Source organism: Oryctolagus cuniculus, chromosome 21 (genome assembly GCF_051225735.1).
Source record: "Oryctolagus cuniculus isolate XC-2025 breed Fujian yellow rabbit chromosome 21, ASM5122573v1, whole genome shotgun sequence".
NCBI classification, from domain to species: Eukaryota; Metazoa; Chordata; class Mammalia; order Lagomorpha; family Leporidae; genus Oryctolagus; species Oryctolagus cuniculus.
In genome coordinates, this window is record NC_142887.1 from 7,721,330 (window position 1) to 7,741,733 (window position 20,404).

Sequence of the window (20,404 nt, forward strand, 5' to 3'; positions counted from 1 at the left end):
CTGGCCATCTGCCTGCATCCCTACTCCTGGCTCCTTGTACCTCAGCGTTGTGCTCACGTGGAGCAAGATGTCCTCACGGTGCCGACTTCAGTCCCCACCTGAGTCCTGGTCCCCACACAGCGGCAGTGATAAGCAGTGTCGTCGGGCCAGGTCACGACCCACGGAACTGGCCCCAAGTGACGCAGATGGTTCAGAGCCCCCGGCATCCTGGAAAGAATGTGTAACTGGCAATGTGAAGTATTGAAAATAAAACTTAATCAGGGCCAGCACTGTGGTGTAGTGGGTACAGCTGCCGCCTGCAGTACCAGCATCCCATATGGGCTCCGGTTCAAGTCTAGCTGCTCCACTCCCGATCCAGCTCTCTGCTGTGGCCTGGGGAAGCAGTAGAAGATGGCCCAAGTCCTTGGGCCCCTGCACCCGCGTGGGACACCCGGAAGAAGCTCCTGGCTCCTGGCTTTGAATTGTCACAGCTCCAGCCGTTGCAGCCATTTGGGGGAGTGAACCAGCAGATGGAAGACCTCTCTCTCTGTGTCTCTGCCTTTGCCTCTCTGCCTCTCTGATCTCTGCCTTTCAAATAAATAAGTAAATCTGTAAAAAAAATTAATTGTACTATGGTCAAGACTCCTTCTGAAATCATGTGACAGGCTCTGCAGGGGTCAGCACAGCCCCAGACTCTCCCACAGATGGGGTGCAAATAACCTTGGTGATACTGGTGCCCTCTGGTGCAGACCCGCCCTGGCCCTGCGCACCCTGGGACCCCTGACCCGCGTGCTGACTCCGTGCGCAGCGTGGAGCGTGCAGGGCGTCTCTGGCCTGACAGCCTCCTTCCCGCGAGCCAAGCTCAGAGCGCAGCAGGGTCCCAGCGGGGAGAGACCAGGGAAGCTGAAGGAAAAATGGATTTGCGGCTGCAGCGGGGAGAACCAGGAGCAGACACACAGCCCCAGTCCTCGAGCCACTTCTTCACCAGACGTAAGGCGCGAACCTCAGCCGGCGCCGAGTGCTGCTCTACAGAACTTTCGCAGGCGTGCAATGTCAAAGGAAACGCATCTGGAGTGGGCCTGTGGGGCAGCAGGTTAGGCCACCCCTGGTGTGGGAGCTTCCCGCCTTGGCCCCTGGGAAGCAGCAGGTGATGGCTCAACTGTGCCGGTTCCCGCCACTCACCCAGGAGACACTGGTGGAGCTCCTGGCTCCTGACTTCAGCCTGGCCTAGCCCTGGTGTTGCAGGCATTTGGGAAGTGAACCAACAAATGGAAGATTTGTCTCTGTCTGCCTGTCTTGCACCCTACCTTTCACATAAATAAATACTTAAGAATAAAGTTGGTGTGCCGGTGCTGTGGCACAGTAGGTTAAGCCTCCACCTGTGGTGCTGGCATCCCATATGGGCACTGGTTCGAGTCCCGGCTGCTCCTCTTGTGATCCAGCTCCCTGCCATGGCCTGGGAAAGCAGCGGAAGACGGCCCAAGTGCTAAGAGAGATCTTAGCTGATCTCATCATGCTGCCCCCAGAGTGATGGACGGCCAATGGCCTTACTTATGGTAAACACCTTTAATGCATCACATTGTATATCTTACACACATGCCATTCTTACTTGTCAAACCTGTGTCGATAAAGCACGGAAAAAAAATCCTTGGCTGATGTTTTTTCCTCCTTATTGCAAGCAGTGGAAGTGGGTAGCTGGCAGCCGGCCACAGCCAGGCCCATAAAGGAATCCCAGTGCTGAACGCAATGCAATTTCAGGAGATGGTAGACGTGAGGAAGTGTGCAGGTTAAAGTGGTCTACACAAATTAATCTCCTCTAACAGCCTTTCAACACATTGCACACTAATGTTTACAGAATGCTGTTGAGGCAAGTGTAGCAACTGAATGAGCCACGCAAGGCTCTTACACGAAAAGACCAAGAGATCCTCGGATGGAATCCAAGGGAGCCCTCCGTGTTCTGCTATCCCAGCAACGCCCACGTGGGCTCAGGCCACGGAGCCCCCCTCACCGCCCGCCGCCTGCGCTGCGGCCAGAGCTGAGCGGCGACAGCCAGGTCCAGTACCTCCTCCTCGCTGCTACTGGACCAAGGCCGAACTCATCAGCTAACATGATTACACTCAGAAATAGCTGACCTGAAACAGCGAGCCGATCATCGACCCAGTGCCTAAGGAGGATGCTTCCAGGCAGGAGCTAGGCCAGCGGGAGGCCCCCGGAGCTCGGGGGGGTGGGGCACAGGAAGAGTGGCCAGCAGGAGCCCAGTCGTGCAAGGACGCCCGGGTGGCCAGGCCAGGAGCAGGGCAGGCGGGCCCCGTGCTCTCTCCTGCACCTCGAGCCTCCTGCCGAGGTCTGTTCCTCGTGAGTCCACACCAGCCACTCCGGAGAGAAACCAGGCGGCAGGGTCGGTCCTCCACCCCAGAGCAAGGCAGGAAGACTGGAGTGGGGGCTACGCGCCGGGGAAGGGGCCCGACCAGGGGAGACTCGGTATCTTAGAGGGGCAGACAGATCTTCCAGCCGCTGGTTCACCCCCCAGATGCCTGCAACAGCAGGAGGTGGGCCAGGCCAGAGTGGGAGCCATTCAGGATGGCTCAGCCGAATCCCACAGATGCTGTGCCTTCCTCTCCAGAAATTCATCACTCGAAGTCCTGGCGGCTGGCGGCCTGAGGCTCAGGTGACGGCCGGCTCAGCTCTGCTGAGGAGCCGGCTTCCCACGGATGTGCAGCCAGCCTCTGCCTGTGCCCGGTGGATGAGGGCGGGGAGAGGTAGAGAGGGAAGAGGGAGTATTTTTAACAGAACGCTAACGCCATCAGCCGAGCCCCATCCTTTTGAGCCCCCTCAGCCTTGCTTGCCTTCCTGCAGGCCCCCGTCCAAGTGTGGTCACCCTGGGGGTAGGGCTGCACCGTAAGGATTGGCTGGGGATGAGTGTGAGTGTGCGCATTGAAGAATTAAATCCCTATCACTGAGGAGTGAGAGGCGGCCACTGCAGCTCCCACTGACCCCGGGTCAAGTCCTCTCCCTGTCCCATCTGCCTCGCAAGGCTCCAGGCGACATCTAGGACGAGCAGGTGTGCAGGACCTCGGCCAATCCCCGCCCTGCCCTTGCTCAGCACCTGCCCTCTGGCAGCTGAGCCCCCGGCAGGCCCAGCCACACACAGGACGCACCCCGCCCGCTGTTCCCCGGCCTGTGCAAGAAGCCCGACGAGGAAAGTAGAGATGCCCGCTTCACAAATCCTCGCTAAACAGAAGGAGGCAGCGTGACGTGGAGGGAGACGGGCCTCCTGATCATCCGCAGCCAATCACGCAGGCGCCATCGCCTCGCTTCCCCGTCAGCCCCAGTCTGCAGGTTCAGAGAGAAGGCGGCTCACGTGCGCCACCAGATGTTGGACGCATCCTGCCAGCTGTGTAAGAGGCCAGGAGCAACCAGCGCCGCAGCTCACTAGGCTAATCTTCCACCTTGTGGCGCTGGCACACCGGGTTCTAGTCCCGGTCAGGGCGCCGGATTCTGTCCCGGTTGCCCCTCTTCCAGGCCAGCTCTCTGCTGTGGCCCAGGAGGGCAGTGGAGGATGGCCCAAGTGCTTGGGCCCTGCACCCCATGGGAGACCAGGAGAAGCACCTGGCTCCTGGCTTCGGATCAGCGCGGTGTGTGCTGCGGCGGCCACTGAAGGGTGAACCAACGGTAAAGGAAGACCTTTCTCTCTGTCTCTCTCTCACTGTCCACTCTGCCTGTCAAAAAAAAAAAAAAAGAGGCCAGGAGCAGCAGCAGGGCGCAGGGCAACACACATTCAACAGGCGGCTTTGGCGAACGTCAAGTGACAGACGAAACATCGAGTCGTGCTCGCTGGGTCTCCCCCAGCAGACCACGGGTCTGACAGGTGTGGGGGGGACCCACTCAGGGCCTGGCCCCATGTGTGGAGGAGAAGCAGGGTGCTCTTCTGGGCACGGGCACCAACCCTCCCACGGCACGGCCACTTTGCCCCCAAAGGGTTAGAGCGCCTGCTTGACTCATTGCCCCGTTCCTGCAGCGTCTGCCGCTCGGAGCAGTCGACACCTGCACAGCGTCTGGTGTTCTCCATCCTGACCACAGGAAATCCGTCCCCCTTTCCATGCCACCTCTGGTAGCGGCTACTTGCAGTATGAAGCTCTTTCCTCCAAGGCGGGCTCAGGAAAGCCAGTGCTTCCCTCCTTCCCTGGGCTCAGGTGCCGCCCGGGCAGACCGGCCAGAAGGTTGCATTAGCTTGTCCTGGCTTAGCCGGAACACTTTGCTGTTGGGAACCGAGGTCCAATGACGTCACTGCTCCAGTGTGCTTCCCAGGCCACCACTGGGGAGCGGGCAGGCTCTTAGGTGCACTGTTTGCAACAGCAAACTGAGCTTACCAGGGCCGCCACACGCAGAATCTGTCGTGATAAGACCATTTTTTTTTCCATTTCTTAATTTTATTTAAGGAAGACGAACTTCATGCATTTCATATATACAAATTTGGGCACACGGATTCTTCCCAGCCTACCTCCCTCCCGCCCACGCTGCCACCCTTCCTCCTCCTCTCTCCCATTTCCATTCTTATTTTTTGCGAAGATCTATTTGCAGTTAATTTTATACTCATAAGATTAACCCTCCACTAACTAGAGTTCAGGATTCGTATGCAGAAAAAAGAAAACAAAAACAAACGAACAAAAAAATTGTTCCTCAACAGTCAAGACTAGGGCTGTTCAAGACTATTGTGTGCTTAGTACTTGGATGGGAGACAAGACCCATTTGAGATTTCAGTTTGCTGTGTTTGGTGTGTTGTGGCTGAGTACTTAGAGCTAAATGTTAGGCTTCCCGGTTATCTTAGCTCAAAGTCTACTTAACTGGAACTTCTAGGATTCTTCTTTACCTTGAAAGTGTCTGCCAAGCAAAGCACATAAGCAAAGCTGGACTTGGACGTTAGCTACGCTTGCATGTGAATACCGCCGCTGCCATATAGTTGTTCTTTGGCCTCTCCATGCCTCAGTTTTCCCATCTGTGAAATGGGACGACCACAGCTGCTTGACCTGTTATTATGAGGGTTTGATTAGGTTAGATTAGACCAGAAGTTCTTGAGCCTGACTGCACATTGGAGTTACCTGGTGCGCCCCAAAAACTGCTGATGGCCAGATCCCACCACAGAGGTGCTACCACAAAGTAGAACTGGCAACAGCCTGGACAGGAAGAGTTCAGAGACTCCCCGGTGATCCTCACGTGGAGCTAAGATGACAGCCGGAGGATTCGGTACTGCAAGGAAGGCAGGCTGCTAAGTCACTGGCTTTAGGTCAAGCTGGCCTGCAGAGCTGGTTCCAGCAGGTGGCGGGCTCGGGCCTCTGCTTGGCCGTGGGGCGGAGGCTCGGCGCGGTGGCTATGGTTCTGGCTGCGCTTGGCCGTGGGGCGGAGGTTCGGCGTGCTGGCTAAGGGTTCTGGCTGCGCTTGGCTGTGGGGCGGAGGCTCGGCGCGGTGGCGAAGGGTTCTGGCTGCGCTTGGCCGTGGGGCGGAGGCTCGGCACGGTGGCTAAGATGCTGCTGGGATGCCTCAAGTCCATATCAGGTGCCTGGCTTGACTCTCGGTGACTCCTCTTCCTATGCAGCTTCCTGCCGATGTGTACCCCGGGAGCAGCCGACGATGGCTGCCACCCACTCGGGAGATGTGGATCAAGTCCCTGGCTCCTGGCCTTGGCCTGGCTCAGCCCTAGTCCTAGAAGGCATCAGGGGGAGGGAACCAGCAGGTGGAAGATCCTTTTCCTTTGTTTTTCTGTATCTGCCTCTCTGCTTTCCAAACGCCAGGAACACAGAGAAATTCAAAAGAACCGTACAAAGGGAAGGGTAAGGTGACCACAACCACCGTGTAAATAATCGGACGAGAGGCCAAAATCCAGGGACATCCCTCTAATGAATACGCTTCTTTTCCGAGGGGCTCCTTTGAGGATCCTGAATGCATTTTATGTGCATTGAAAGACTGAACAAATAAACGCACACTGTAAACAAAGGGCCCAGGCTGCTGCGTCTTCTGAGGTCATAGCAAATCCAGAGTGACTCCGACTCCGGCTGCCGTAAGGCACAGGGACTAGAAAGGCACCCGGCTCGGCGTGAGCGCGTCTGAGTGCCTCTGCTTCTCACCCGTTCTCTCTGGGGACGCCGGGATGCAGTAGCACTCAGCGTCCCGCGTCCAGGAGGCAGCCTCCCAGAAGTTGCGGGTGGGTTCCCACCCCGAGCCGGGGGGACGTGGAAAACATTGGTTGACAGCTTCACCGGCACGCAAATGGCCAGAATAAGCATGCGGAAGCGGACTGGGCCGTGGGTGCAGGGTGATCCCAGCTACGCCCAGCTCACAAGGCGGTTCTCCTGAGACCATGCCCCGTGGCAGGGGACACCTTTTAGACGCAACCAGAATTCACACTCAACTCTTGCAAGAAAGTAGCCTCAGAGAAGGAGAGTGCGAGGCCATCTCTGCGTTTCTGGTCTTGGCCAAGTGCAGCAGGGATGAGGTGACCCCGAGAGTCTCCCCCTGGCCGGCAAGAAGCCAATCGGGAAAGTGTTCCTCAAGACAGCGCTTGGGACGGCTGCATCCCGATCAGACTGCCCGCGTCCTAGTCCCTGCCCAGCCTCATGCGATCGGGGGCCCCGGGGGCAGCAGGGTGTTCCAGTGGTTGGGTCCCTGGCACCCACATGGAAGGGTTGAGTTCCCAGCTCTCAGTGTGGCCTGGCCCAGCCCTAACTGCTGCGGGGGTTTGGGGAGTGAATCAGCAGGTGAGACTTCTCTCCACCCACCATCCATCCATGCTCTCTCTCCCTCTCGCTCTCTCTGACTCACGGTGTTTGGGGATGAATCAGCAGGTGAGACTTCTCTCCACCCGCCCACGCTCTCTCTCCCTCTCGCTCTCTCTCTCCGACTCGCGGTGTTTGGGGAGTGAATCAGCAGGTGAGACTTGTCTCCACCCACCCATCCACGCTCTCTCTCCCTCTCACTCTCTCTGACTCGTGGGTGAGAGTCTCTCCACCCACCCACCATCTCTCTCCCTCTCGCTCTCTGACTCGCGGGGGTTTGGGGAGTGAATCAGCAGGTGAGTCTCTCCACCCGCCCACCCACGCTCTCTCTCCCTCTCTCTCTCTCCGACTTGCGGGTGTTTGGGGATGAATCAGTAGGTGAGACTTCTCTCCACCCGCCCACCCACGCTCTCTCTCCCTCTCGCTCTCTCCCACTCGCGGGTAAAAGGAACAATGAAATGCTTTGAAGCGGATCAGGAAGCGCTTGCACAGGGTGACGCTGGCGCGGAGTCGCTTCCAAGTTCGGACCCGGCAGGCGGCGCCGGGATCGCGCTCCCCCAGGCCGGCGGAGCCGCGTGCTGCCCGGCTGCCCTGCACAGCGTGGTCCGCGCGCGTCCGGGCGTTCGGCGGAGTCTGCACACTACGCCGTGCGCGGGCCCGCTTCCCGGGGACGCAGAGCCTGCCCACGCCGCAGCGACCGCTTCCCCCCAGCCTGCGGACGCAGTTCTAGCAGACGGAATCGCTGTCGCCTCCATCTTAAAAGGAGGCACATTAAAACCCAGACTGTCCACACGATCGTGCCTGAGCCACCCCACGTGTTCAGCCTTTCGCCTCAGAAAAATAATTCAGGGGAAACAACAAGCAGAAGGAATCTGCGACGCAGCTGCGCCTCCGGCTTAGCTCCGCTGCTGCGCCGCGCCCCTCAGGAGAGGCGGGCAGACGAGCGGCAGGGGAGACCAGGCGCGCATCGGCAGCATCGCATCTCCCGCCATCTCTCGGCGCGCTTCCCCTGACGTTTAAATGAGACCGTTTTTATTTAGAATAGTTCACAGCACTGGCACCTCGAAGAGGCGGTAAAGCATATATCACCCTAAAAGGGAGGAAGCACGTTTGATTCAAAGCTTGAGGAGGAAGGAGCTGCAGCCATGAATTCACAAACTGTTAGCTGCGGGCAGAGCAGACCTGAGCTGGGGCAGCCTGCGGAGTCTGACAGAAGGCGAGCACACGTGACTTCCGGGTCAGAGGGCAGGTGGGCCACACGTGACTTCCGACTTCCAGGTAAGAGGGCTGGCGAGCGACATGTGACTTCTGGGTCAGAGGGCAGGCGGGCAACACGTGACTTCCGGGTCAGAGGGCAGGTGGGCCACACGTGACTTCCGACTTCCAGGTCAGAGGGCTGGCGAGCGACATGTGACTTTCAGGTCAGAGGGCAGGCGGGCCACACATGACTTCCGGGTCAGAGGGCAGGCGGGGGACACGTGACTTCCGGTCTGAGGGCAGTGGGTGGGCATTCCCTCGGGACAGACAGGCGGGGTGCACCCGGAGTTGAATGCGTTCCCCTCCAATCTGGATGAGGGGATTAAGCTTTGTTGTATTCCGCACCCATCATTTCCAAATCCGCAAATGGTTGAGGGGCTTAGATTGACTTCCGAGTTTCTCTCCACTTCACTGGGGCAGGCGGTGGCCGACCGTGGGAGGGACGCGTGTCACCTGCATTTGGACCTGGGCGTTCGGCTGCTAATTTTCATAACTGCTTCAAATGCCTTTTAATTTCCTTTTCTTTTTTCTCAATGGCTTTATTATGTTTCTTTATAGTCAATTTTCGTTACCCATTCTCACTTTTTAAAATATTCATTTGTTTATTTGAGAGGCAGAATCACACACACACACACGGATGTCTTTCAACCACTGATCGTTCCCCAAGTGGCCACAAAGGGTGGGGCGGGGCCAGGCCAAAGCCGGGAGCCTGGACCTCCATCTGGACCGCCCAGGTGGGTGCAGGGGCCCGTGCACTCGGGCCGTCTGCCACCGCCTTCCCAGGCCGTCAGCACAGAGCTGGGCCAGAACAGCTGGACTCCAGCTGGGGCTCACGTGGTACCAGCGAGGACGGTGGTGGCGTAACCTGCTGCACCATACACTTGCCTGTTTCTGCGTCTTGACTGACACGCATTGTGGCTGGATTACAAGGTGTACAGAATTCTGGGTATTTAATTTTTTGTTGTTTTACTCCTTTATTTGTGTTTACTTGAAAGACAGAGGGGTGGGTGGAGATCTCATCGACCGGCTCACTCCTGAAATGCCTGCAGCAGCCGCGGCGTGACTATGCCGGGACCGGGAGCCGGGCACTCCCTCTGGGTCTCCCGGGAGGGTGGAGAGGAGCCGAGTCCTGAGCCACACCTGCTGCCTCCCAGGGCGCACGTTAGCAGGAAGCTGGATCAGAAGCGGAGCCAGGACCCAGACCCGGGAACTCCAATAGAGAGGCCGCTGTCCCAGGCGGCAGGGCCAGGACACCCACCCTCATGCATGACCGCCCTGGAAACCGGAGCTGCGTCCTCCGCAGGTACTTTATGCTCAAGACCTGAAAGCGGTCCTGGAAATGCATAATTAGTGATGCAAACGAAGCCGTGATGTGGAGCGTTTAACTCCAGCCTCTGCTTCACACAGGAGAGAGAAAAGGGCAGAGAGAGCCAAGATGTTCCTCACTCTCCCAAGATATTCCTCACTCTCCCAAGATGTTCCTCACTCTCCCTAGCGAAGGGAAACCTGCAGCTTTGGTGACTGGGAGGTGGGAGGATGAAGTGCCCCGACGTTTATGAATCGCCAGCCAAGGTCAGGAGCCGTGGGGGACATTCCGGGCTTTAGGTCCACTGATGGACCTGATAGACAGGTGTGTGTGCCCGTCTTCAGGGTCCCCCGGCGCCTCGTTTTGCTGTGTCTACAACACCGTGGTGGGCTGCATTACCGACCTGTTGCCGTGGGGTGGCCCCAAGTTACCTGGCCTGGCGTACTTTGGCCCACAGACAGAGATACAAGCATCAGCGCTGCTCCCCCCGCCCCACCCCCAGCCTGAGGTTTTCGTGGCCGTCCCAACTGTTCCCCAGTACCCTCCCATCTCCTTGAACTGAGTTGGGCTGGCCCGCTGGTCCAGGGAACGCTGCGGGCCATAGGGGCTGCAGCCACCTCCAGCGGAAGTGCAGCCTAGACCGCTGGAGCCAGAGACGCTTGAGGGTAATCAACTTAATGTGTTTTTAGTTTGAAAGAATCACAAAGGATCACACAGGTTGTAGGTATACCACAAGGAACCTCCCCCTGAGCCCAATGACAATAAATTGCCAATTTGCCGTCTAGTCACTTGAGTGTGTATTTCCTACGATTAGAAAAAAACCTGCGCAGCTTCCAGGTGATGACCAACATCAGGACATTCGGGGCCAGCGTGTGGCACAGCGGGGTAAGCCCTCGCCTGAGCTCCCAGCATCCCCAGCGAGTGCAGGTTTGGGTCTGGCTGCTCCCCGTCTGATCCAGCTCCCTGCCGACGTTCCTGGGAAAGCAGAGGAAGATGGCGCAAGTGCTTGGGCCTCTGCCACCCATGTGGGAGACCCGGATGGAGTTCTGGGCTCCTGGCTTCCACCTGGGCCAGCCCTGGTCTTTGTGCCCACTTGGGGAGTAAACCAGCAGGTGGAAGATTCCCTCTCTCTCCCTGTCTATAACTCTGCCCTTCAAATAAATTTAATTAATTAATTAAAAGCAAACTCAGGATGCTTGCTCTGGTTTGCTATTGATATTAAACAGTTAAACCCCGTTCAGCTGTCAGAGTCCCCTAATGATGTCCTTTTGTGCAGACTCCAATCCTGCATTGGGGCAGGGGGGCCATGTGAAGCCCCTGGCCAGCGCCCACCCAGCGTGCACGCCCTGTGCAGTCACTGCTTGTGTCGCCCGTAACGCTCTGCACATGACCTCAGACAGCCGTGAGCCCACAGGTTTCCTGATAGTTCCTGTGTGTCTTAAAGTGATTCATTAGACATTTCTGAAAGCAAACAGCTAAATTACAAGTTTGATTCTCTAAATAGTCTCCTGTGACTTATTTATTCTGCGCTGACACTGTAGGATGTTTCTGATTAAATAAATTTCCCATTGAAACAAAAGTATTAGTCATGCTCCTCAATATTTTTGATTTATGCAACAGAAATAAATGTCAGCATGTTAGATCACATTCCTCTCAGCTATTCAATAGGAAAATACTCCTTTTCCAGGTAAATTAACTAAGCTCATTTAATTTTTATCGCATTTTTACAAGTTCATGTGTAAGAAAATAAACTTAAGCACTACAAGACAATATATTTGATGGACTGAAATAAGAAAAACAAAAGGCTTTCAGGTTTGAAGCCATGCGTAAACCATCTTATAATTCAGCAAATTATTCGTCTTTAATTGCTTGGAGTGTTGACTCTGGGGGGCCACATTAGTGACACACACGCTGTGTCTTCCGAAGTCCTGACCGCTCCTGTGCACGGCTGCCTGTCCGCCTTCCCAGTTTCACTAAGAATTTATCAGCTTCCTCCCTCCCCCACCTCCCCTCCCCCTTCCCTCCACCTCCCTCCCCTTCCCCCCTCCCTCTTTCTAACAAATAATAAATTAACCAACTGTAAAACAGTGTAAGTAACCCGCTCTCTAGCAGGACAAGGGGATGGGGTGTGAGACAAGGGCTGCTGTTTGGAGAAGGGTTGTCGGGGGGCCTGGACGCTGGCGGTGAAGAGGAGGAAGAGGACGACGATGCTGGCAGCAGGCGGAGCCACTCCCATTACTGCCACAGCTGTGCTCATCTCTCCTTATGCCTGGTCCAAGCCTCAGAGGCACCTGAGAAACAGGTTCCTTACTACTACTTTTTTTTTTTGTCAGGCAGAGTTAGTGAGAGACAGAGACAGAGAGAAAGGTCTTCCTTTCATTGGTTCATCCCCCAAATGGCTGCTACGGCGCTGAGCTGATCCAAAGCCAGGAGCCAGGTGCTTCTCCTGGTCTCCCATGGGGTGCAGGGCCCAAGCACTTGGGCCATCCTCTACTGCACTCCCTGGCCACAGCAGAGAGCTGGCCTGGAAGAGGGGCAACCAGGACAGAATCCGGCGCCCCGACCGGGGCTAGAACCCGGTGTGCCGGCGCCGCAGGCGGAGGATTAGCCTAGTGAGCCACGGTGCCAGCCTACTTCCTGTTTTAAAGGGAACACAGAAGCTAACGCTTCTGAAGTCACCCAACTAGTAAGTGCGGCTCATGCACCGATGGGTCATCCTCCCTGTCGGGAGTGGCCACGGTCACCGGCCCCAGAGAAGTGAGCTGGCTCTGGCCAGTTCTCCTTGGGGCAGAGCTAATGACCTGGGCCCTCTCTGACAGTCCCCACAGACAGACACCCTCTCAAGGGCTCCATCTTTGGGGTGCGCTTCTGCCCACCTTTGCACAGTGGTGGGTTCCACTGGGGGCCCCATGAGCACAGTCTTGCCCCGGGGTCTCTGCTGAGCTGACTTGCATGGGCTGCGCATTACGGACGGATCCAGGCTGTGCAGGTGGAAGGGATTGGCTACCTGGGGAAAGCGCATTTAAGCGAGGGCTGTGGTGGTAGCTATGGCATCGACACGGCGCTTTTTAAAGTCTGATGCCCGAGGAGGACAGAAAAAACTATCCTGCGGAATTTACAGGATGATTTCCGGAGGTCTCAGTGCCTTGTGACCGTCAGAGCCACTTCCTGCAGGTGTCTCCGGGGTGTGGGAGAAGGAGCCCGTGTACCTGTGCCGTGTTCTATGGCAACGGCAGTCGCGTGCTCCATGATTGTCTTGTGGACTTCTTGCAGTGGACGGGGCTGGACAGGACAATGTCAGTGATTGACAGATTTTTCGATCTAAGTTAGCACAGCATAGCACACGCACAGCGTAATGCATTCATCCCCTGCAGAGTCAATGTTGTATCAGATCCACGTGCAGCTCTCTATTAGCTGCCAGGTTCTAACTATCTTTGTCAGCGTCAATTCTGTCCGCACTAGCTACAAGTGTTGGAACGTTTCCTGTTCTCACCCTGCTGAAAATATTAGGTGGTTGACGAAATTCTGGGTGGTCAGGAGTCTGGGGGGGGGTGACCTGGATTTCAGGGGCAGCACGGCTTCCTCCGTCCTCCGTGCTTCCACACCCTCTGGTAGGAGAGAGGGGCCGTGCTGCCCAGGGACGGGGGCCGAGAAAGTCCGAGCCACCTCGGAGCAGTCGCATCAGATGAATGGCAGGCTCGTCTGATGGAAGCTGGCCTGCACGAGGATGGCTCCGTCCCACTGGTGCAGACGATGACCAAGGGCACGCGTGCGGGACACTGTTCTAAGGTGCGAAACTTCCAGCTGCAGATATTTTACGGAATATATAAATTCCCACCTCGGGAATAAATTTTGCCTGGAATATATTTACTCTAAGATTTCTGTCTCTGAATTCTTATTACTCGAACTGCCACTTGGATGTTCCTATCTTTTTTTTTAAGAATTATTTATTTTTATTTAAAAGTCAGAGTTACAGAGAGAGAGCAGAGGCAGAGAGAGAGAGAGAGAGAGATCATCCATCCTCTGGTTCACTCCCCAGTTGGCTGCAGCGGCCAGAGCTGCGCTGATCCGAAGCCAGGAGCTTCTTCTGGGTCTCCCACATGGGTGCAGGGGCCCAAGGACTTGGGCCATCACCCACTGCTTTCCCAGGCCACAGCAGAGAGCTGGATTAGAAGAGGCGCAGCCGGCACTAGAACCGGCGCCCATATGGGATTCTGGAGCTTCAGGCCAGGGTGTTAACCTGCTGCACCACTGCGCCAGCCCCGAGATGTTCCCACCTTCAGATGCACTTTCCCTGACCTCCCTCCCCACACCCCTACTCCTAGGCTCGCACAGCCCTGCCGCTGGACTGTGTTTGCATCACCACTTCTTTCCTGCCTCCTGCGACCACTGATGCGTTTGTCTCTGTGGTCTTGTCTTCTACACTAGGTTAGAAGCGCGCAGATCAGAAACCTGTCCACCCCCAAGTGTGGGTGTTTTCCCAGTGCCTAGAACAGCGTTAGCACATGGTCTTTGCGCAGTAAATGAACGACCTACTCACTTTCTAGAATATCCTGGGAGCAAGGATACTAAATGTCTCCTCCAAGGCCACACCTGAGGGTGGAGCCGAGACTCAGAGTAAAACCCTTTGTTCTCTCTCTCAGCTTTCTGAGATCCTGGTGGAGAAATGCATAACGTGTGTGTAAATGAGGGGGGTTATTCATCTGATTGTTGGGGTTTTAGAGACATAGACACATAAGAGAAGTACATTTTGTTTCGATTTGTTCGCACAAATTTTGCCACGTGGGATGGGAACTTCCAAGGAGGGGCCAGCGCTGTGGTGTAGCAGGTAAAGCTGCCGCTTCCAGTGCTGGCATCCCATATGAGCGCTGGTTTGAGTGCCGGCTGCTCCACTTCCGATCCAGCTCTCTGCTGTGGCCTGGGAAAGCAGTAGAAGATGGCCCAAGTGCTTGGGCCCCTGCACCCAGGTGGGAGACCCTGAGGAAGCTCCTGGCTCCTGGCTTCAGATTGGCACAGCTCTGGCCATTGCAGCCATGTGGGGAGTGAACCGGTGGATAGAAGACTCTCTCACTCTCTCTCTCTCTCTGTGCGTAACTCTGACTTTCAAATAAATCAATAAATCTTAAAAAAAAAAAAAAAGACTTCTGGCCGGCGCCGCAGCTCACTAGGCTAATCCTCCATCTGTGGCGCTGGCACCCCAGGTTCTAGTCCCGGTTGGGGCGCCAGTTCTGTCCCGGTTGCTCCTCTTCCAGTCCAGCTCTCTGCTGTGGCCCGGGAGTGCAGTGGAGGATGGCCCAAGTGCTTGGGCCCTGCACCCGCGTGGGAGACCAGGAGGAAGCGGCTGGCTCCTGGCTTCGGATAGGCACAGTGCCGGCCGTAGTGGCCACTTGGGGGGTGAACCAACGGAAGGAAGACCTTTCTCTCTGTCTCTCTCTCTCTTTCACTGTCTAACTGCCTGTCAAAAAAAAAAAAAAAAAAAAAAGACTTCTGAGGAACAAACATTTTACTTCCAGAAGAAAATTCTGAAATGCTTTTCTATCACAGATGAAATTAATAATTTAGAAACTTGTTGAAACAAAAAGGCATTTCACAGTATTGCCAATAAGAGTTACAAAATCTCATTAATGAGATACTTAGAAATTATCACAATTGTATTTCACAGTAAAACTGTTATCATTAAGTCAGAGCATATCTGTATTATTTAGGAAAATCCGTAATTATACTGCACCCTGGAAGCATTGCTAATTTTTTTTTTTTAAGATTTATTTATTTATTTGGAAGTCAGAGTTACAGAGAGAGAGGGAGAGACAGATCTTCCATCTGCTGCTTCACTCCCCAAATGGCCCCAGTGACTGGGAGGGGCCAGGCTGGAGCCAGGAGCCAGGAGCTTCTTCTGGTCTCCCACCACAAGGGTGCAGGGCCCAGGCGCTTGGGCCATCTTCTGCTGCTTTCCCAGGTGCACTAGCAGGGAGCCGGATTGGAAGTCAAGCAGCCAGGACATGAACTGGCTCCTATATGGGGTGTTGGCATTGTAGCCGGCGGCTTTGCCTGCTACACCACAACGCCGGCCCCTAATTTGGTGCCTGGAGAGCCATGAGACTCTTGTAGTCTTTTTAAGAGCTGAAGTTGATACTCATAGCCCAGCACCAGGCTCGGGGCAGAAACCCTGTCCAGTGAGAAAGGCCAGGCAGGCAGGCAGTGTCTGACGCTCTTAGGAACAATGCCATTCACTCAACAGAGACGTGGCCCACATATGACATCACAGAACACGGATGTTACAAAGAATCCAAGAACAGACTCAGAACCACAGCAGCATCACAGACTACGGTGCCCAGGGGTTAAACAGCGCTCTTTCCTGCAGCCAAACCCCAGGAGGGCGAATCTCGCTCCTCACCCGACTCAACACTAAAGAGGAAGAAGCCGTGGCCCAGGGTCCAGAAGAGAAGCTCTGGTCAGAGCCGTCCCGTGACCTCTGTTCTTGCTTCTGCCGAGAATTCCCAATGCCCAGTATCCCGTGGAGACCTCGCCCGCGGCGGGAAGCAGTTCTGCTGGTTTGTGCTTGCTGGGATTTGCTGTTGCCACTGGGACAGCCTTTCGGGGAACGGCATCGAGACCAGAGTTGACGGAAACGAGTGGGCTTGCAGTCACCACCTCGTCATTGGACTTAACGCAGGTCCTGGCCGAAAATCTCCCTTTTCAACAAGGAACAGCGGGGATGCCAGCGGATCTGCCTACATGGGAGTGGATCTTTCTCTTCCTGGTTTTTCTTACAAAGACACAGTCACGAGTTTCCCAGGGCGAGGCCATCACAGTTATGTGCAGGGAAAGTGCTTTTGTAAATAGGCTCGGATGGGAGGAGGCGCATGTAGAAACAGTCAAGAATGTACCCATCGTGAAATGCCTCTTGTCCCCCCGCCCCCGGCCGGCCGCGTCCCAGCCCCGACGAGGGGACGCAGGGACTCAAGTGCAGCGTGGGGTGTCCGGCCATTGTCACAGATATTAACAGACTCAACCACTGTTTGCTAACAAAACCCACTTATTACCCAAGTAGGCTCGAGACGACTGGAGCTGGCAGTCAGAATCTTCACTCAGCTCCTCCCAAGACTTTGATTACTTTGGCCACGCTTAATTCTTGCCCAACTGTGTTTGACAGGCGAGATGTAACGAGGTGAGCATTTCAGTCCTGCAGGGCATCACAGAGCCCCGCCTCGCGCCGGCTGGGCAGGTCACTCGCATGGGGTCACACTGCAGTCCGGCTGAGGGGCAGGCAGCTCAGTGGCTTGGCTTTGTTTGTGTTTGTTTTCCTGGGGCCAGGATTCAGCCCGGGCTCCCATGTTACATCCAGTTTTTACGTCTTCAGGGTCCCCACTGGTCCAGGATGGTTCCTCACTGGGTATCTCTCTTACAACCCCCTTAAAACGTTTCAGGGAGCTCCCTGCAGTCGTTTTACGGAACGTCTCGGAGTCTCGTTTGGCAGGCGCCCTCCCCGTGGTGGACTTGGAGCCCACGTTGCTGGCGAGCCTGACGCGGAGGTGATGTGGTGTGCAGCACGGTGTCATGCGGGAGGCACCGGACTCCACCCCAACTCACGACCGGTGGTGCCGTCCGCGCTGCTGCAGCCAATGTGACAGCTTCCTGCCTGCTGCACCGTGAGGTCACAAGTTCCCCCTGTGGTAAGGTTCTTGGGGGAGAGATTCTTTGAGACTATGGTCAGGTATTGTAGAAAGTCAGTTACTGGGGCCGACGCTGTGGTGTAACGGGTAAAGTTGCCAGCTGCAGTGCCGCCATCCCATAAAGGCCCTGACTGCTCCATGTACGATCCAGCTCTCTGCTATGGCCCAAGTCCATGGGCCCCTGAACCTGCGTGAGAGACCTGGAGGAAGCTCCTGGCTCCTGGCTTCAGATCAGTTCAGCTCTGGCCATTGCAGCCATCTGGGGAGTGAACCAGCAGATGGAAGACCTCTCTCTCTCTCTGCCTCTTTCTCAGTAACTCTGCCTTCCAAACAAATAAATAAATCATTATAAAAAGTCAGGGTTTTTTTGGAGTTTCAGATTCACAATACATAGACATGCTTATGCACATGCACATACACGCAGTTACACACATGTACACGCATACACACATGTGCATACTTAGGCATGCACGTGCAAACACACCAGAGTGACGGCTTTTGCTCTCCTTCCTCCCTTTGTACAGGTCCGCTGTCCCGCCTGGACACGTTTCTTCCGCATTAACCACGCCCCACGCATTAACCACGCCCCACGCATTAACCACGCCCCACGCATTAACCACGCCCACGCATTAACCACGCCCCACGGCGACGGCTGCCGCAGAATGCCGAGTGTAGTAAATAGGAATGCTCTGTAAACTTCAAAATCGCAGAAATATCAGCTTTAAACATTTCACCACATAGAAGGATGTTAAGTATGTGAGGCGATGGGTATTTAAGGCAGCCTGACAGCCATTTCACGTCGCAAAATGTATCGGAACATACAGCTCTTATTGTCAGTTACGTGTAAAGTCGACCACATTTTCAGAAGGATGAACACAGCTGCCGTGCTCATCCGCCAGCGGATCTCCCAGCCTTCGTGGACCTGAACAGCAGGACGTCCTCTCTGTGGCTGGAGCGGCTCCCGGGCAGAGTCCAGGCTGACCACGCCCTCGGTGCGCTCAGGCTGACCACGCCCTCAGTGAGTCCAGGCTGACCACACCCTCGGTGCGCTCAGGCTGACCATGCCCTCGGTGAGTCCAGGCTGACCACGCCCTCGGTGAGTCCAGGCTGACCACGCCCTCGGTGTGTTCAGGCTGACCACGCCCTCGGTGAGTCCAGGCTGACCACGCCCTCAGTGAGTCCAGGCTGACCACGCCCTCGGTGAGTCCAGGCTGACCAAGCCCTCGGTGAGTCCAGGCTGACCACGCCCTCGGTGAGTCCAGGCTGACCAAGCCCTCGGTGAGTCCAGGCTGACCACGCCCTGGGTGAGTCCAGGCTGACCACGCCCTGGGTGAGTCCAGGCTGACCACGCCCTCGGTGCGCTCTCCAGCTTTCCCTGCTGCACGGCCCTCGGGTCACGGTGTCTCCAGGAGAACTCTGCCGCCTCTCCGCGCAGGAGCAGCCCTCGGGTGTCGGCAGGTGGCGTCTGGGACCCTCTTCTGTGCGAGTTGGATCAGGACCTCCTCGCAGGACACCCCCCCCCCCGCTGTTGCCTGGGCTCCAGGTTCCTTGAGCGTCTTAGGTTTGGGGTTTGCCGTCTTTGTTTATCCGAGTTGGGAAATCCCTGGACATGGCTCTTTCATACACCCACTTACCCCTCCCTCTGGGACTCTGTAGCCTCGAACCCGTGACACGCAGACGCCTCCCACGCAGGCGGAGGCAGGCTGGGCCCATGTGAGCAGACTTCTGGCTTCTCAGAAGCTTTCTCAGAGGGAGTGAGAAGTGGGCTGCAGTTTAGGGAATGAGTGAAGACTCCGCTGTGTAGAGAGGAAAGTGTGTGTGTGTGTACACGGATCCGTGCGTGTACACACAGATGCCTTACACGTGTGTGCACACACATGCCTTACACGTATGTGTACACACATGCATCACACACGTGCACACATGCATCACACATGTGTGCACATGCATGCCTTACACGTGTGTACCCACATGCCTTACACATGTGTGCACGCATGTATTGCATGTGTGCACACACGCCTTACATGTGCGTACACACGTGCATTACACATGTGCACACACATGCCTTGCATGTGTGTGCATACGCATGCCTTACATGTGTGTGTGTACACACACAAGCCTTACACAAGGGAGAACAGTTCCATACAAAACACAAGATGAATGAGCTGAGACGTTAACGAGGACACGACAGGACGTGACGGTTTCTGGCTCCTGAAGCGTGTTTTCCTGGGGTGTAAATCAGCAGATTATGTGCGACTGAAATATTCTCTCTCCTGAGCGCTCAGCAGGGTGTTTCCTGTAAGAGACTCCGGGCTGAAGATGCTGCATGAAGAGTGAGCAGTGGGCGCCCACGCTCGGGGCTGGTGCTGGGCCACTGCGCCCCTCACCCGGGACGGCCTGGAGGGACACGCAAGCCAGACGCTCCCACTGCGCTTTCTGCCAGTGCGTTGTGGGTTTTTTTTCTGCTTCTTTGCACAACAGCTGCTATGAACTCACAATGAGGAGCCGAGATTGGAGAGAACAGATGCGACAACTTCGTTGAGCTTTTCTTGTGGCTTTATTTTAGACGCCAGCCCCACCCTGGGCTCCTCCCCACCACCTCCTCTTGCCGCTGTCTTCATTCTTAGCACCCGTGGGATGCGTCTCAGTTGAGGCTAAAATCTCCTTGTAGTACAGGAAAGGGGGCTGCAGGGCTGGCTCTGGTCAGCTCCCCAGACTCACAGGCAGAGGACTGAGAGGCCAGGCCCCAAGGGTGGGCGGTGACTTCTGCTGGGGCTGGCGCTCTTCCTACGATGAGCGATTGGGTAAAACCATGAAACAGGAGCTCCCAGGGAAACGCGACGGCCGTCCACTGGGGTGAACAGGGTCTGGGCTGGGCGGGCCTGCTTCTGGAGTTTGATGTCAATCATCACACAAAGCACACGTTTCTTTTTATTTATTTTTTTTAAAGGCAGAGTTAGACTGAGAGAGAGAGACAGAGAGAAAGATCTTCCTTCCGTTGGTTCACCCCCCAAATGGCCGCCACGGCTGGCGCGCTGTGCTGAACCAAAGCCTGGAGCCAGGTGTAGGACCCAAGCACTTGGGCCATCCTCCACTGTACTCCCTGGCCACAGCAGAGAGCTGGACTGGAAGAGGGGCAACCGGGACAGAATCCGGCGCCCCGACCGGGACTAGAACCCAGTGTGCCGGCGCAGGTGGAGGATTAGCCTAGTGAGCCGCGGTGCCAGCCAAGCACGTTTCTTACTTGGAGATTTATCATCATCATTAAGTGACTACAGTGCCCCCGCCCCCGAGGGCTTCCACATCCTGCCATGCACCAAGTGGTCATTCCGAATGCTGAAACACTGGATGCTCATCAATAATGAAGGCCGTAGCCACTGGGTGAGGGCCTCGGTTGGCCAGCCGTGCAGCAGGTGCCT

The 20,404-nt window shown here is 55.9% G+C and overlaps 1 long non-coding RNA gene across 1 annotated transcript; it reads left to right on the forward strand.

Moving 5' to 3' along the window:
• Positions 1-6,182: 6,182 nt before the first annotated feature.
• Positions 6,183-18,045, forward strand: LOC149119817 (uncharacterized). Its single transcript, XR_016227434.1, has 3 exons — positions 6,183-7,045; positions 7,790-8,136; positions 17,510-18,045. It is a non-coding gene; the product is annotated as an uncharacterized LOC149119817 (long non-coding RNA).
• The last annotated feature ends 2,359 nt before the right edge of the window (positions 18,046-20,404 follow it).